The sequence below is a fragment of the Protopterus annectens genome, chromosome 8.part1, assembly GCF_019279795.1.
Source record: "Protopterus annectens isolate FY-2018-M chromosome 8.part1, PAN1.0, whole genome shotgun sequence".
In the NCBI taxonomy this organism is placed as follows: domain Eukaryota; kingdom Metazoa; phylum Chordata; order Ceratodontiformes; family Protopteridae; genus Protopterus; species Protopterus annectens.
In genome coordinates, this window is record NC_056742.1 from 136,372,874 (window position 1) to 136,388,933 (window position 16,060).

Genomic DNA, 16,060 nt, shown 5'->3' on the forward strand with positions numbered 1-16,060 from the left:
TAAGGGGGCTGTCAAAAGAAAAGTGCTTGGATCTGGTAGAAGAAAGTCATTTGGACTGTTTCCTGTAAGGCTGTGATTTGTCTTCTCCACTTTTGGAGGTAGGAGCATCCCATTGTTTAGGCCTGTATGAGCCTTGGGGCTGAGATCTGCCTCTGGGATGCCTGTATCTGTGGCCTGTCTGACACTGGAAAAGACCAATTTTTAGAAGGCCAGTTCCTGCTAAACCTGGGTGGCTGTACCTGTAAGAAATCCTCGACTGTCTGCATTTTGCTTTATCCTCCATTTTTTTCAACACCTCTTCTGCTTTAGTATCAAACAAAGTATCATGCTGTAATGGTGCATCTAATAATTTTGCTTTAACATGATCAGGCAGATTCTGTTCCTTTAACCAAGCATGCCTTCTAATAACAGAACCTGTAACAGCGGCCCTGCAAGAGGCCTCCAGTGAATCATAACCACATTGCAAAGCATGCTTTCCCACTTGTTCAGCTGCATGTAATAAATCCTGCAATTCCTTGTTCTCTGAACATTCAGTATTTGTCAACAATTTCTGTTTAAGCAGTGACATTAAATATTGCTGATATTTAAGCATATGAAACTGACAATTTAAAGCCCTTGGGTGGAATAGCAAGGGGTCTGTGCTGAGGAAGTAGCAGAAAGTCTCTGAGCCTTTTCTTAGATTCAGAATAATCTTGGCTCTCCCAATGGAAATGCTCCCTCATGGTATGCAGGGTTTCCCCAAAAGAATAATCCTCAGGAGGAGAGGCTGAAGGAATGGATTCTTCAGCATCAGAATCCTCATAGGGAAGCATGGAGAAATCCTGTTCAGAAGAAGAATCAGAGGAAATAGAAACCTGATCAGAAGAATCATACTCTGTCTCTTGCCTAGGCCTCTTATCAGGAGGGGGACAGGAGCCCCTGATAAAAGTAATTAGGTCTTCGGCCATTTCGAGCATCTGTTTTTTTAGGCATGGAAGTCTGAGCAGGAGAATGTTGTACTTGTTTCTTTGTCTTTAGAGCTGCTTTAGTCTTTGAAGCTGAATATGGCTTAATATATAGTTAGTTGTGTAGGTCTGAAGACACCCTCAGAAGCCGATGCCTGCTCAGCGGCTCCAGACCCATCTGATGGAATGATTTCCGAGTGTCCAATACCTTGAGTATCCAGAGGCCCAGTCGGCTCCACATGGGAGTCGAAGTGGCCTGTGGCTCTGAGGTAGTGGGTGCCAGGGGCTGTGAAAGTGCCTCACTGAGAACCAGCGACTGGCCTAGCAGAGGCCTCGTCGGTTTTGGACCTCGGATGCCTATCCTTTTCCTTGTCCTTGCGTTTTTTGTAAACTCCGGTTGTCGGCTGGTCCGACGGCATTATATAATTAAATCTTCGGCCAAAGTAATGAAATGCAAAATCGAACCGACGCTTAATAGTGCGTTGGTTAAATCTAGCACAAAACCGACATCTAGCAACGTTGTGATCAGGGCCAAGGCAAGGAATACAGTAAGAGTGAAAATTCTTATGAGGTATTTGCTTCCCACAAGAAATACAATGGTTAACTTTTTCTGACATCGGTCTGGAGCAAGAAAAAAAGTTTCCCCAATGGGGTACTTAGCTTTAATTAAGACTTTGGTTCTGAAATTCCGATTTGAATATCTCAGGAGTCGGCCGACCGGCACTTGCGAACTGCTTTTGCTTCGGGCACCGCACGGCAAGAAAGACTGAAGAAAATGGCGTCGACTGCCTCTTTTATACCCCTGGCGCACTGACATCAGGGAAGAGGCGACAGCAACCGACGCCGGACCTAGACTTTGGAATTCTGGCCGACTGAGGGTAGCCTGCCAGCAGGATAACCCAAGAGTAATGACTTCAACAGTGAAACACGATGAACATCAGAACCAGTGACTGCTGCCCTGAAAGATGCTTCTAGGGCATCAAAGCCACATTGCAAAGTGTGCTTAGTAACTTGGCTTGCAGAATGCATAAGCTCTTGTAAGTCTTTACTTTCTGCACAAGCAGGAAAGGAAGATATTTTTTGTTTGAGGAGCTCCATGGTATGCTGCTGAACTGACAATTTAGTGCTCTAATAGCAAGAGTTGCAGAGGTGTATACTTTTTACCCCATCTGTCTAAAGCTCATGAATCCCTGTCTGAGGGAGTGGGATTCTTAGCTGAGGTTGCTTTAATTCCTTTAGGTCCTTTGGGAGATTACCTCTGGGTCAGCAGTAGGATTTTTGAAAAGGAATTTGTGAGAGTCAGGGACTCTGCAGTACCTGTCAGGTTTCCTGGGAGCAGGAGGAAGGGTGTCAGGAGTCAAACTGGATTCCATAACATCCAGGACAGGAGGAATGGCTAAAGGTCTGTGCTGTGGTAAATCTAAGAATTCCCGGAGTCTCTTTTTTGACTGAGGATAGTCCTGACATTCCCATTGGAAATGTTCCCTTAAAATATATAGGGTTTCACCAAATGAAAAGTTCTCGAGAGAAGAGGAGAGGCAGAAGGAATGGATTCCTCTGAATCAGAATCCTCATAAGCAGAGAGGGGTTGCAAGTCTTCATATTCAGAAAACTCAGAGTCATAGGACTCCTGTTCAGATAAAACTACTGGGGACAAGTCTCTTTCTTTTGGAAGGGTTATCCTGGCTTCCCCTAATAAGCATAATAAGGTCTTCCGCCATTTTAACCATTTGAGATTGAGGCATGGAGGTAGGTGCCTGAGCTTGGGTCATCATTTTTTTAGGCGTAGTTCATACCCTGGGCCTTAGAAACTCGGTAGTTTTAGGAAGAACTGACAATGCGATAGAAGTCATCGGTTTGTGTTGAGTATCGGTAGTGCGAAGAACTTCCTTGGAAGCCGTTGGCTGCTCAGCGGCTCCAGACCCATCCAAGGTAGAGACATCCACAGATCCTTAGTAGAAGAAGAGTCTCGCTGCATACTGGACTCCGAACGGGTCTCGGTAGTGGCCTGCGAATCCACATAAGCGGGCATCAGGGGCTGCGAAAGCGCCTCACTGATGACCAGACAACTGACTACTAGCTTAATGGTAGCGTCATCGGCAGTTTTGGACCTGTGCGGTGTGTCTCTGTCTTTATCCCTACTTTTTTTTTTCTTCAGAAGATCAGTAGTCGGATGGCTGACCAAAGCCGTATCAGAATACGAGGACTGAGAGCGAAAATATTTGGCTACAATAAGGGCCCGACAACGTATAGTGCTGGCGTTGAACAAAGCACAAAAGCAACAGCGAAGGACGTCATGGTCTTGGTCTACACAGGTGACGCAGTAAGAATGGAAGTCTCGGTGTGGTATTTGCTTTCCACAGGCGAGACAATTGTTAACTTTTTCTGACATCGGTTAGAGCAAGAAAAAAGAATCCCCAATGGGGTACTTGGCTTTAGAAGATTGCAACTTTAATTCGGAAACGAAAACTCAGGTAGCGGCCGACCGGCACTCATGCAAACTACTTCTGCTTCGGGCTCCACAGCAAGAAAGACTGATGTAATGGTGTTGGCTGAATGATTTATACCACTGACGACCTGACGTCAGTCCTGGAGCGACAACAACCGATGCAGAAATACTAAGCCTGTGGTATTCGGGCCGACTGAGGGCTACCCCTGGCAGGATAACCCAAGTGTGATGACTGCAACAGTGAAACATGAAGAACATCTAAGACACTTCAGAAGACAGACACAATAGGCCTTCAACCAGCAATTCTCATCTCAGAAGGGTGTAGGCCACACTCTCCTGCCACAACAGTATAGACCACAACCCTCCTTATATAAAATAACTGGTTTGGAGTCCAAGTGAGTGCTTAAACCAGAACTAAGGCACTTTCAGAATAACAGACACAATGAGCCTTCAACCAGCAGTTCCCAGCTCAGAAGGGTAGAGGCCACCCTCTCCCCCCACAAGAGTGTAGACCACAAACCTTCTTAATGTAAAACAACTGGGTTGAAGCTCAAGTCTTTAAACCAAAACTGAGAGGCACAGTAACCATTACAATTTAATCAAGCAAGTAACAGACCGTAATAAATGCAACTGAACACTTAAACAAAAGCAAAAATAAAGTAATAAACTAAGAAGAGACAAAAATATAGTAAAAGCAGCGAATATTGTGTATTTTTTTTAATTTAATCAGGCTACTAACAAGCAGTAATAAATGCAGCAGAATAAATGCAATTGAACGCTTGAGAACAAGCAACAAAATCAAAATAAAGAAATAAAGTACAGGCACATACAGTAAAAGCTGAAAAGTGCTTTTTTTAAAGCAGAAAGGGAGGAAAAGAAGACAATTCAGGGTTAAGAAAATAAAGGAGAGGGCCTTCCAAAGTGATCTCACTGTACTCAGGAGAATGAACTGATGTGATGGGACTGGGAGGAGTGTCCAATATCAAATTTACAGTATAGGCAGCCAACTCAAAAGCCATAAAGTTTTAAGAACACAACAGTTAGGCAGGTGGATGGGAAAAATAAAAAAAAAAAATGGAGACAGAATCAGAACAGACAAAGGTGAACCCTGAGATATATGTTCACAAAACACAGCCTTTGCAGAATCATCCTCACTTTCATTCTGGTATAACACCTCTGATCATTCTCTGCACATCTTATAACGTACCTCACATCTCAAGCCCCTTTCACCACTCCCCTCAGTATTCTCAATGAATAACCTACAACATATTTCAGCCCCCTTCCCATGAATGTCCTCTGCCTGCTACATGACAAGAAGGCTGTTATTCACAGCAACAGCTTCAACAACCTTGTTCACCTCCCCTTGCCCATACAGACAGGCACACAGACAGACAGGCACACAGACAGACAGGCACACAGACAGACAGGCACACAGACAGACAGGCACACAGACAGACAGGCACACAGACACACACACACAGACACAGACACACAGACACAGACACACTATTCCATACTTTATATTCTGAACGTCCTGAAAAGAAGAGTGAGATTCAAAGCAAAAGCCAAAAAAATCCCTCCTCTTTCAAAAAACAAAAAAAAAAATGGCATGGAAATAAGTTGGCCTTTCAGTGATCAGTCCCTCCATTCCTTACTACCAATCAGTTTGTAAAGTCCATGCTGCTTGGATCACAGGTAGAATTTAGCATTTCATCTAACACAGCTCCCCCATTTTCCTCCACTATTACTTACTAGACTTCCATATTACTACACACATTTCCATCACTATGAAACACATCACTGCTGATATAAATATCTATTTTGAAATATGCTCAGAATGAAGAACACAATAATCAAAACGTAAATGCCTCTCTTTTTGTGGCATCAACCCCCTCCCCTTGTTTTCAGTGTCCTTCTGAAACTCTGTCTCTCTATCACTGTGTTAACTAAATACAATAATATGCAATCCTGCTTCACTGGAGAAGAAATCTGACTTTTCAACAGCAGCTCTGAATTTAGTGTTGCTAAAGTTGTACCACTGTCTGGCACAGACAGTAAGCAGTTATCTTTCAGTTGCTTATAGGCCAATTACACAAACCTGTAAGCTCACTCCTTCGAAAATGGCATTCTTCCTCCTCCAATATCACCTTACAGAAGAAAACAAATCTCCTCTCTCCCAGGTTTAACTCCAAGGTATGCACTTCATTCAAGCAACTCACTGCAATGATCCATTAGCAGTGTTGTGCTGTAAGCCCACTATAACAGGTGAGCTTTGTTGATGTAAAGCTAGGGAAGCTTAGACTATGAACTATGTATCCAGTGTTCAATTAGTAGCTCGGGCATATGCTGGAGCTGGTGGGGGGAAGGGAATAATGAAGAGGTTTAGACTGCCTGCCTCACCTCATGGGAAGGGATTGATAAGTGTGTTCACGACACTAAGCTGGAATTCCTGGTTGAAACCAGGAATCTTGAGACTGTGTTGCCTCAAGGGGACAGTGCAAACAGAGTACATCACATGCACAAGTGTGAATGTATGTTTCAACAGCCCATTGCACATCAAATTTTTGATGCTACAGGCATTTTTAGAAAACAGCAGGGAGTAAGAGAGCAAAACCCAAGCCCCCCCAAAGAAATGGCAGTCCACTCTCCTGGTGCTCACAACTCACCCCTCTCAGCAGAACAAATGGACCAGATGGATCTCATGCAGGGAATTAATAGGATGATGATAAATAATATTAACTCACATGTAAGATGTGCTGAAATGTATCCAAGTCTTCCAACAATAAATTACAGTGTTATAAAAGGTGTTTAATCTTACCTCATTCTTCCCAAAACTCAACACTATTGAGATGTTTTCACACCTTTGTCTGCCCTCTAACAATATACATCTCTGGAAAGGAGCTGCTCAGATTTAAAGATAACAGCATCAAGGTCTTCAGTACAGTTCAGGTAGCTCTAACTTATCCTTTTTGTTTATGCCGAACATTTTTTTATCTTGCAGAATCCACCACATTACTTCCCTAAATTATTACAACTGTATCGGATTATCATGTGGTGCGTGTCATATGTCATGACGCATAAAAATATCTGGGATTTTTTCTTCCTGCTTTGTGCCCAGTGAGTGCCAAGAAAGGCCCCACCTCCCCCATGACCATCAACTGGATAAAGCAAGTCTGGGAAAATGAAGCAACTACAATGTAGTGCATAAAGTGCTGTGATTACACTCCAAAAAAATGGGAAAAAAGCTAAACCTGTCACTTGCTACTGTAATGCAAAACCCAATTGTAACAGCATTTTCAAAGTTATGTAAAAAGAAGTTATGTACTCCCCATAACTTTCCTTCTGAGTAGTTGTACTTCATATGTCTTCAACTTGTGGGTTACGGTTCTGTATTGGATCCAACACGGCAGCATATGCAGCATCTGATCTGAGCTCCAAGCTCCTTCCCTTACCCATAATGCCCCTGTCTTCTTCCTCCCCTCAGATCGAGTTTGCTGCTCAACATAAAACATACACTGGACCCAACAAGACCTTACCACTACTGACAGCCCAAAAAGTCCTGAGCCAAGCATAATAAGGGACTCTCCCGGAATGTTCATCTTCCATATACAAGGCCAGGACAATAGCGACAAGATCAGGGGAAGGAGGGGGGGGGGGGTTGAAAACAAATGAAGTACAACTACTCAGATGGAACGTTATGATGAGTACATAACTTTATCTGAAGTAGTGGACTTCATTTGGTCTTCAACCTGTGGGACAGAGTCCCCAGCTACTAACACCTTGATGGCCCTCTTGGAAGGATATTCTGGAGCACCACAGGCAGAGCCAAAGGTTTCCCCTGTTCCTGGATACAATGTCCAATTTGTAAAGTGAGACGAAGGTATGAGATGAGGACTAAGTAGCTGCAGAACAAATATCATTCAGCGACACCCTGTACCAAAAAGCCGCTGAAGTGGCCATAAACCTGGTGGAATGCATTTTTACCTGACCCGGAGGGGAAATTCCCTCGATAGGATATGCTCAAATAATGCATTGGGAAATCCAACGAGCAATTGTCACCTTAGAAATTGGCTTCCCTAAGAAGGGTTTTGAGCAAGAAACAAACTGATCAGATTTACTAAAAGCTTTCGTCCTGTGTAAGTAGAATTGCAATTGCCTGTGTACATCTAGCAGATTTAATTTATATTCACTCCTATTCTGGAAATTAGGAAAAAAGACAGGAAGACTGACAGTCTGATTAATATTGGTTTCTGACACTACTTTGGGAAGAAAGGATGGATTAGTGCGTAGAAAAAGCTTGTCCTTATGAAAAATCATATAAGGAACTTTGATGGATAGTGCTTGAAGTTCCGACACCCTTCTTGTCGAAGTAATAGTGACCAAAAAGGCAGTCTTCCAAGATAAGGTAATGCAAATCTATCGAAGCTTCAGGCTTGAAAGGAGGGGAGACTAAAGCCTGAAGCACAAAAGTAAGGTCCCATGGAGGTGTAGGATCCTTCACTGGGGGAGGGTGTCTTAAAAGAAAGGCATCCTTAAAGGTCTTGCAAAGTTTAGAAGAGGCTAATGAAGACATATTTCCCCAAGTGAAAATGAGAAATTGCGGCCAGTTGGACTTTGACACTGGAGGAACTGGCACCTTGCTGAAAAATCCCAGCCAAAAACTCCAATACTGCGGACACAAAAACAGTAAAGGAGGTCCAATGCCCACTGCAAAGCCCATAAAAACTGTTTACACTTGCTATGGTATATCCTTCTGGTGGAAGATTTGTGAGTCGCCATCAAAACGGTTTTAACAGGAGATGATAAACTGGGAGTCCTAATAATCAGAGGAACCGGAGCAGCTAAGTGGCAAGTTTCAGACTGTCCAGGTCTAGGTGAGGAATCCCCAAAGGATAAGATATGGAACCAGATCCAAGGTCTATGGTAGACAGATCCAGGATGGATCTTGGGTCCCCTGTTTTCTTTGGCACTAAAAAGAACCTGGAATAAATGCCTGATCCATATTGGTGTAGGGGGATGGGCTGGATGACTCGCTTTCTTAGCGGCCTGTCCATCTAGCACTGCTTCCTCCCTTTACATGGGTGGAACATCTGGGAGGTGATTTGGTGGGAGAGGTGGTTCAATGAATGGGATGGAATAACCTCTGGATATAATTTGCAACACCCAACGATCTGTTGTTACAGACTCCCCCATGCTGCTTGGTGTAGCAATAGGCAACCCCTGACTGACTCCAGAGATGAGCAATTGGGCAACTCTTCAGGGCTGCTGCGCGGGTCTGTCCGAAAACTGTTCTTGAGGCCCAAAATTTCTCTCACCCCCTCTGCCTCTAGGACGGCATCTATTATAACCCCCTCTGCCTCTAGGGGAACATGAGTCCTGAGTGTCCCCGGGAAAGTGCCTGACACTTCCGGAACCACACGTTCTTTGCCCCTCGCTGATTCCTAGAGAAGGACCTTTGAGGGGCAGTGAAGCGGATCCTGACAGCAGACAGTGTCTTCCAGTCCTTCTCACTCTGGACCAAGGTCTCTCGAACTGACTTCCCAAACAGGGAAGAACCATTATATGGGGCATTTGCAAATGACGCCTTAAAGGGTTCCGAGAATTGGCAAAGCCGATGCCAGGCATGACTCCTTATAGCAATGCTAGAAGCAGCCACCCTGGCGGCTCCCTCTGTGGCATGGGAGGGAAGACGCATGGACATATTAGCTACTCCCTTGAGAGTGGCCATTCGAGCACAGAACGTCTTCTCCTGCACCAACATGGACTCTGGGGTCAACTCAGCGATTTCCTTGATCAAGTCTCGCTGCAGCCAAATAACGTGTGCCGTATAGTTCAGCGCTCTTATGGAAAAAATCGCTGAAGCGTACACCCGCTTCCCTAGACAGTCCATATTCCTGGACTCTCGTTCAGGAGGATGGGCCATAGAGCTCTCCTGCATGAGCTCTTTCTTCATGGCGGCTGTCACCACCATAGTATCCACGGAGGACCACTTATTCCAACAAGTTCTAACTGGAGGGGGACTAAGGACATTATCAGGGCGCTTAGGGATGGGCTCAACTTTGTCTGATTCCTTCCATGAAGAGATGTTAAAATGTCCATGAGCAGATCTGCAAGAGGGGACACCCAGGAAGTAGATGGGCCCATGCCGAATGCCTCGAGGAACACTGACTCGTCCGAGGTCGGTTTTTGGGCAGACCAGCCCCCCAGCGAAGGAATTCCAATGACGTCTCCAAAGGAGACATCCTTAAGAGGTGATTGGGAAGGGGAACCTTCCCCTTCCTCCAAATCAGTGCCTTCGATAAGGGACTCCGGAGAGGGGAGTCCAGGTGCCTCCTTTTACATGTCCGTTTGCGAGGAACCTCCTCAGTGGGACACTCTGGAGAGGACACGCAAACCTCTTGCTGCTCCCTCAGGGGGGCCTTCCTGACGCAAACCAGGCACAGACTGTCCTTGAGATGGCAGGATGGTCGGGGCTGTACCCAAAACAGAAGTAGTAGAGGCGGAGTCAGAGGATGAGATGGTCAAGGGCCTCGACAATGTCGAGAGAACCCTCTTCACCACGTCAAAGACTGAAGGGAAGCAGACATCCTGTGAAGTGCCAGTAGGAGCCATCCCCCCTAGATGCAGAGGGGAAGACTGCGCTCCGACACACTCTTAGCCAACAGCAACTCCTCAGATCCGACACAGAGGCTACAGCTCTGAGAGCTCGGATCTGACACACTCAAGGCAATGGCCGGCGTCAAGGTACAAGGTACCATCGGGCTCCAACACCCTGACTCAGAGGGTCCTCGGATCCAAAGGCTCAAAACCGAAGGTCGGATCGGAGAAGGAATTACTGGAGTAAAGGAAGACTGCAAGCTGCCCGCTCCGGAGGGAGAGGGGCCAGGCAAGACTCCCATCTGGATGTGGGTGCGGATGAACTTCCGGATCATCCTATCCATCTCCACTTTGCTCAGGCTCCAGGCTGAACGGGAGGAGGTGGTCACCAACACCAGCTAGGAGTGCCGATGAGGGGAGGCCAGAACAGTAGACCGGATCTGGGACTCCTCAGGCTCAGGGGAAAACCTGGAAGAGTGGAGCTGGGGAGAACCTGGCCGGAGTCTTGGATTTCGGTGGAGGCCCTGCCAGAGCGGAGCGGTCAGATGACCGCTTCTTCAGCCTTTTTTATGCTGCTTCTCACCTTCCCCAGACCTCTTGACGGGAGAAGAAGCTGAAACTGTGGTAGAAGCCGGAGGTGTGGGGGCTGCCATCCCCAATGAGAGAAGTAATCCCTTTAGGAAAAGCTTATCCCTCCTGTCCTTAATGGCCCGTGGGTTAAACCCCACACAGATAGGACAGGGGGTAAGCAGGTGAGTAGCACCCAGGCATACCGCGCACAGAGTGTACCCATTGGCTGGGGAAAGCTTATGGCCACACTCTGTGCACTTCCTAAACACTGGTTTTGAGGTATCGGACATACTCCCAAACTGGCTAGCAGAACACACATGCACACACACAAAAAAACTAGAAGAGGACAAGAAGGGAAAAACTTTTTTTTTTTTTTTAAACTGACAACCAAACGCGGGTATGGAAGGTAGGATAGACAGGGAATAGAAACCCCTTAGATAGATGGAGACCCAAAAAAAGCAACTCACTTACTCAAAAGATGCTCAGAACTCAAACCATAATGCTAGCTGTTTCAGTGGCAAACGAGATCTTTAGGGAAAAAGGAGACAGGGGCATTCTGGGTAAGGAGAGGAGCTTGGAGCTCGGATCAGATGCTAGACATGCAACCGTGTCGGATCCGATACGGATCTATGACCCACAGGTTGAAGACCAAATGAAGTCAACTACTTCAGATCAAATGTTATAAACCCCCAAAGCACTGTTGGTGTCGGGTATAAGGGAGGAGACATTCCACTGGTCCTGAATATCTTTTCTCCTAAGTCACTTAGTACTAAGTGATTTAGTGTTTAAATTAATCTGTAAAAGGAACGAAAGTGCTTATCCATTTTCAATAAATGTTGCACCTGATTCTCAAGGCAATTTTTTTTTGTGTTTACAGTAGCCGACTTTACTACTGAAGAACTTTTTCTCTGGTTTCCTCCCAAGTCCAAAGTTTACAGACGCCAGTCTAAAAGTAACTTGTTTAAATTAGGACTGTATTTAAAAGCTGTCTCTAACTTTTTTCTTACTTGCTGGCTATGCGACATCACTCGCCAAGTGCTTTACGGGCTTTCTTCAAAGCCATTACAACACATTGTGTGCATTTTTTTTTTGTAATTGACAGTACAAGAAATAGAGAAGACTCCATACACCACAAAGAATTATGACTGGGTCTCACCAGTTATGATCGGAAACTGATCACAACCCTCCATATTATTAGTGGTAGCAATAGCAATATTTTTATTTGTTAATGGCAGCCCAATGGGCACAACTGCCCCCTTTCAGTGGAGACCCAGGAACAATACTTAGTTAACTGACATACTCCCAAGTCAAACAGCAGACAAAGGGAATCTAACCCTACTACAAGCAGCGGCAAATTTCCTGCACTTTGATGATCTGCAACTCTGGACAATACCTCCTACAATCATAAGTCACCTTAAACAATAACTTAACTAATGTCATACCAGTGCTCTGATACAAATCATCCACATATGAAAGGATGATGCCACAATATGAACATAAAATAATTGGTTTAATTTATGTTGTTACTCCAGTGAGATCCAATATCTGTCAGCATGAGAGGACATGGTCAGACCACATTACTTTGCCAAGGATGGGCTGTATCCTCCTCCCAAGCATTCGGACACTGAGTATAACTTAATCCACCCCTTAAAGTCTTTTTTAGGCAATATCAAAACAAAACAAAAACACCATCAACATAGTGAAAAAGTCTCCAAGCAACCTTAAGGTGTTACTGCTTCCACACATTTAGATCAACAGCAGCACAGATTAGGCCAAAGGTGGAGGTGTCTTAATCTACATTAGCGGCAAACATTCCACCAGGTTAATTAAACAGGGTGACATGATGGAGCTCATCCACCTGATCACCATAGATAATGTTCCTCATCATACAATAACCAGCTACAGGCCACCATCTATGCCCAGAGAGTCTCACTTCTCTTACTTAAACCTACTAATGGTGCTCACTATTCAGCCAAACACCATATTCGTGGGTGACTAACTACCCCTCTGTACACTGGGAGACTTACAATGCTTCAAATACACAGGCACAAGTCCGGGACGTTATTAACAAACAACCTGAAAGAGACAGATTCTCTGGTTGGAGTATGCACTGACATACTGAACCTGGTATTCACAAACATGGGATGGTATTGCTTCCCCGCCCCCAAACCATGTCATGTCCTCACTTGTGAGGGCGGATCACAAAGTTGTCTCCTTTGAATAAAAAAGAATAAACCCAGAAAACTTAGCTAAACCAGTAAAAGTTAATAGCTTGTTTTGGAATAGTTCTTAAGTGTCAGTTTGTTAAAATTCTAGGCTGCCCTAACCCAGGGACCACAACTACCTATGTGGAATTATTCACACAGTACCTATGCAAACATGTGAATGGCTGCAAACAGGCTACCATACCTACCAAAAGTAAACCCACAACAAGCCCCACCAATGGAATCCTCACCTAAAAATGGTATATAATAAAAGGAAAAAAAAACTCATGTCCAAAATGAGGAACAGCAACTCCCTTAAAGACAAGTGCTCTCTTATACAACTAAACATGAAACTAAGAGGTCTAATTAAGTCCAACAAGGTCAACTATAAGGTCAGGATAATGTCAAAGGCTAAGGACAGTCACAAGGCCTTCTTCAACTATGTCCGGAACCTTAAAGGTAATGCAGAGCAGTGTGCTGAACTGGTAGCGAATGGTAGCACCTTCACCTATTCGGGTGAGGGAGTAAATCTGCTGGCTGAAATTCATCTCAAACTTCACCTCCCACTCACCCCTAGCTCTTCCAAATGAAATCACCTCCAACATACTTACCCTAACTATTAGCAGGGACCAGGTACTAGCAGCACTTACTAAAGCCAAGACCACCTTTATGGGACCTGACAACATCCCTGGTTGCCTTTTGAACAGTCTAAAATATAACCTATTAAGACCACCTGAGGAACTCCAATGACAGCCGCAAAACAGGCTACATTTCAAGTAACCACAACAATCACTCCTCTCCACAAGGGCGGACCATCAACCAACCTAGGGAAGTACATACCCATCACATCAATCTAACAAGCCTAATATGCAAAGCCATAGAATGAATTAACATGGAAATGATGAAGAAGAACACTGGCAACCTACAGACACTGGACCCTTCCCAATTTGGCTTTAAGGGAAGATCGTGCTACTTAACCTGGTAGACCTCTCTGCAATGATCACCAAAGCTATGAATGAAGGGAAAAGAGTGCATACTGTGTATCATGACCTGGCAAAGGAATCTGATACAATACCCTACTCAGGCATTATTGACATGCTCTCTGAGCTAGGCATAAAACTTTACATAACTCACTGGCTTGTCGGATTGCTCACAGAGAGGACTGAAGAAGTCATGATCAGTAGGACTACCTCAACCTGGAGACTGGTCACCACTGGAGCAGCCCAGGGCTCTGTCTCCTGTTTGGCATCTACTTCTCGAAAGTCAAAGCTAATGTTAAAGGCCTCTATCTCACCAAGTTTGCAGACATCTGTAAAAACTAGGAGGGAGCTATTATAGATTCCCCCAAGAAAGCAACATCTTGCAAGAGGATTTAACACAGACAAATGACTTGCCAAAGCCATGACCTAAAACTCACTGCCAAAAATGCCACTGTAATGCACTTTGCAAAACAGTCAACGCAAGTTAATTACTACATCAATAAAACAACCCTAAGACACAATGCAGTAGTAAGGGATCTATTAACATATGTAGACAGCAATATGTCCTTTGACCAACAAGTAGCTATGATAATAAGAAACTCATACTATGTCACCAAACTTACAGATAAGAGCATGGCATCCAGGTCCAAAGAAGTTACAGTACCATTCTACTTGGCACTTATCAGAACCATCATCGAGTACTATGCCCCCTTTGGCATGTATGTAAACAGACACTTGCAACATCTGGAACACCCAACAAAGGTTTCTCAACAGGAGAATTCAGGGCACAAATACCCTGTCCTACACTGACTGGCTTAAAGGCAGTATTGTCTGTATTCAGTTTTCTACAGGCTGCTGAGATGGGACTTTTGCTTGGCTTAGAGGACTTCCTCAGACTTAACCCTGATGGATCAGGTGCATGCGCTTAAAACAAACAGTACCAGAAACACTAGCTTCAGGGATCAGAACTTTGCTTGTGACATAAACAGAATGTACTAGAGAGAGAGAGAGAGAGAGAGAGATGTGTGTCCCCCAAAGGATCTCTGTGCTATGAAATAAGCTTCCCACCCACATAAAACAGAATTAATCCCCGACTCTATTCAAACAAAACCTTGACAACTGGATGGGAAATCACAAATTTACCCCTGGCCTGGCCCACGTCCCTTATGAACAGAGGCTGTCAATAAGAAAATTACCAGCCTAACACTTCCCCCACCACAAATCCTTTAGTTACCTCCCTCTTAATACGCACCCCTGTATAGATGACCATGACATTCTGGATCCAAATGGGTTTGGGGTGTGTGTGGGGAAGACTTGTTAAAGGTCTCAGTGGTCATTAGCCTTTTAACCAATGAACATATGAAAGAATGCAAGGAGCCCTGACACGACTGTAATTTGAAACTATCATGGTTTTATGCTTTGTAAAAGGAGAGCTGACACACAAGATCTCTTCTCTTAGCACTAAGATACAAGACAATTCATGGAAAGTTATTTCAATAAACACAGCACTGATGTACCAGTCTGAAAATGATCTGGTCACTCCCCCTCCCCCACCCCCAATCAAATATACTAACATTTTTTTTCTGGGAAAGGACATGGCTGCTTACCAACAAAAATCAAACCAAAATATCGTTACATTTTAGAGGAAAGAAAAAATATAAATAGCAACCTCAGTGTCAAAGCAATTATTTACTTATTTAACATTTGTTTACCGGGAAAATCCATCTTGGAACAAAGCCAATTTTCAGCAGAGGCCCGGGAGAAACACCCCAGACACATGTCTTTGTAATGTGGGAGGACACCGGAGCACCTGGAGGAAACCCAAACAAATAGACAGAGGACATGCAGGCACTGCACAGAAGGCACCCCAGCCAAGGATCTAACTGGAGAACCTACTGCTGTGAGGCAACAACGCTACAGCTGCACCCACTGTGCTGTCCAATTAAGATGATCTGCAATATTTTATAAACTATGGTAGACAAAAGTCTTCTCAAATATGTTTATTCAAGTACCTTACTGTACTACACCCATCATATTGTTGTGAAGATGCAAGGAAATCACCTCCTGTAAAAGGTAAACAGCTGTTTGTACCTCAGTCTTAAACCCTCCCGAGCCCCTTCAGCTATTCATAAACATGAGTCACTGACACTGCAAACAGAAATCTAAACAGTACACTAGTGATTCCTCTACATTTTGTGTTGTAATCTTCCTCCTCAAAAATCACCACATTTACTAAAATGTCATATACAAACACTAATCTGTGAGGGCTTTTTCATAAAACAAAAAAAAAAGACTACAGCAGTGAAGTAAATACAT

General features: G+C 44.4%; 1 protein-coding gene across 4 annotated transcripts in view; it reads right to left on the bottom strand.

The window, feature by feature from the left end:
* The window catches only part of KARS1 (lysyl-tRNA synthetase 1), a 580,608-nt gene that overhangs the window by 393,836 nt on the left and 170,712 nt on the right, over positions 1–16,060 (bottom strand). The gene's annotated exons all lie outside the window — the stretch shown is intronic.